Source organism: Mus pahari, chromosome 17, assembly GCF_900095145.1.
Source record: "Mus pahari chromosome 17, PAHARI_EIJ_v1.1, whole genome shotgun sequence".
Classification (NCBI taxonomy): Eukaryota; Metazoa; Chordata; class Mammalia; order Rodentia; family Muridae; genus Mus; species Mus pahari.
The window spans coordinates 942,477-945,380 of NC_034606.1; the positions used below are offsets into that span (position 1 = coordinate 942,477).

The following is a 2,904-nucleotide window of genomic DNA, read 5'->3' on the forward strand; positions in this document are numbered from 1 at the left end:
CCTGATCTCTTTCCTAGGTTTCCTATCTCCAGGGCTATCTCCCTTTGTGATTTCTTTATTGTTTCTATTTCCATTTTTAGATCCTGGATGGTTTTGCTCAATTACTTCACCTCTTTGGTTGTGTTTTCCTGTAAATCTTTTTTTTTAACTACAAAGCAGTTTATTAGTGATCAGCATTGAGACTCTATACATCCTTCACAAATTTAACTTTACATACTCTGATACTCTCTTAAAATGTCAACTTTGAGTTGCTAGACTTCCCTACAATGAAGAGGATCATATAAATTATTTCCAGAAATGAGGTACCGTTTCACAGAACTGGTTTCTTTTTTTAGTTTTCAAGTTTTAGAGAACTGAATTTGCACTTGTTAAAATCAAAAAGTAGGAAATAATTTTTTACAAATATTTTTACAAATAATTTGATCAAGTAAGTTTGTGTTCAAAGAAAGCAGGATAAAAAGGCTTTTTCTCTAACAGTCTGAATTGTACGGTATTGTGGTTCAATAGGAAAGAGCTTCTGTTACTTGCTAAAAGAATGGGGAGTGGGGAATAGGATATGCTGGGAATTTCATAATGGGTAAATCATATGCAGGGCCAGCTGTGCTGTAACCATATTGGATTCTGTAACCTGGAGTTATATATCCAGGAGTTGCTCTAGCCCCCATGAATGCTCCCCTTTTCAGAGTTCCTCTTCCTGTGCCCTAAACTGCCTGAACTGCTGCAGCTACTGCCATATTCACAACATCCTTTGCCTGAGGAATGATCTTCTTTTCTTATTATTTGTCACATTGGGTCCAGAAAACAACTTCTCCATGGCAGCTAGCACCGCACTTGCCTTGGCTACTTTCTTATCTGGACCTGCATCTCTGAATTTCTGCCTATCTACTTCAACCTCCATTACAAACTGCTTGTCATGGTTTCCACCAGTTTCTGAAATGAGTTCACACTTGAGACCTTTTCTTTTTTCAGTTGAGCTCTGTCACAGGACTTTTGCCACTTGCTGTGAGGATAGGGCATTGAGTTCTTATCTCTAAGATACTGGAGGAATCAGTTGTAGAATTTTCATTATTATTGCTTGAGTTTGAAGATACCATATCAATTTTTGCTTTCATTGTCTGATTTTTCATTGGAACTTGTATTAGCCAGGGTTCTCTAGTGTCACCGAACTTACAAATATGCTCTATATAGTAAAGGAATTTATTGATGACTTACAGTCTGCAGTCCAAATCCCAACAATGGTTCAGTAGTAGCTGTGAATGGAAGTCTAAGGATCTNGCAGTTGCTGAGTCCCACACAGCAAGAAGGTGAATGAGCGAGAGCTATACTCCCTTCTTCCAATGTCCTTATATGGTCTCCAGCAGAAGGTGTAGCCCAGATTAAAGGTGTGTGCCACCACACCTTTAATCCCAGATGACCTTGGACTCGGAGATCTCCATGTCTTAATCTTCTGGATTCAATCACCACTGTGTCTCAAGATCTCCATACCAAGATCCAGATCAGAAACTTCTATCTCCCAGCCTCCAGATTAGGTTCACTGGTGAGCTTTCCAATTCTGGATTGTAGTTCATTTCAAATATAGTCAAGTTGACAACCAGGAATAGCCACTACAGAACTCATACATTCAATATCTGCATCAAATCTTGTTGAGTATACCATTGTCACAAAACCTCCACTGCCACATGAAGCTTTGCTGTTTTCTTGGATGGTCCTGAGGCTTCATATGTTGTACCATCCACATCTAAAGATATTGTGAAGACTGGGGCATAGACCAGGCCAGATTGTGACAAAAGCTTTTACTGATCTAACTTAATCTCATTAGTGCATTCATAAGCTCTATTGCTTTACTATCCAGAATTTCCTTAAATTTCATTTCATCTTCTTGTTGGGATCTTTATCATCCCCTAATCCATCTTCAGATGGCTTCTTTAGAGCTGAAGTCACAGCACCTTCTTTATCAGTAACTGACCAGGAATACTTCTGAAAAGGCTTACTAGGTGGAAGAGGGACCATCTCCAGCACTTTATAAGCTTAGCCAATGGCTGATAGTCTAAGTGCACACTGTGCACTATGGGTGATATCTTCTTTTTGCTGAGTGAGCATGTAGTTTACAGCATCTGTTAGGTCTCACTCACAAGAATCATGAAGACCAGGACCGCCAGGAAGTAGTATTCCAGATGTCAAACACTTCATTACTCATCTCAAGGCCTCCCCAGCAACCAACAGTTTATTACAAGTACTTATAGACTTTTCATATATAAGCTCTAGTTGCCATCCTTTCAATGATGCCCATATGGGTACTTTGTTGCACAAAGCATACAGAATTCTAAGGACAATTACACCATTTGCCCTTGCGTGAAACCATTTGGTATGTCGAAGAAAAGCCAAGGCATTCAGGCATTTTCCCCTGTCCAATAAGTAAGTCTTTCATCATAACATTTTCTCCATCTTTCTTCACCAATTTGTCCCTAACTAGAGGGGAAGTAAGTATCACCTTCAAAGACAGTGTTGGCTTTTTTGTGTTCTGAATTGTAATGGATGCTTCATTTATACATTGTTCCACTTGGTATTTCTCTTCTGTTAGTTCCTGAATCTGAATAGGAAGGTTATTTTTTACTGTATTTAGCAAGGGTGTCCATAGGTTTGTCTTTGCCCATTAAGACTAGCTCCAGGTTCATATCATCTTTAATCAGCAAACTTTTGCAACCGAGCCAATCCTCATTATACCACACAATGTCGGGCCACCTTGCTCCTTGGAATAGTTTTCCACAACTTCATCTTTCTTTACTTCCATCTCCCCCTCAGGTTTTATGCCTTTGTTTGTTTTACCCAGCTAATCTGAGACATGTTTAAGAGTACATGGATACAGAAACTGTGGTACATTTACACAATGGAGTACTACTCAGC

General features: G+C 39.3%; 1 pseudogene; it reads right to left on the minus strand.

The window, feature by feature from the left end:
* Positions 1-527: 527 nt before the first annotated feature.
* LOC110335148 overlaps positions 528-2,904 on the minus strand; it is a 4,701-nt pseudogene continuing 2,324 nt past the window's right edge.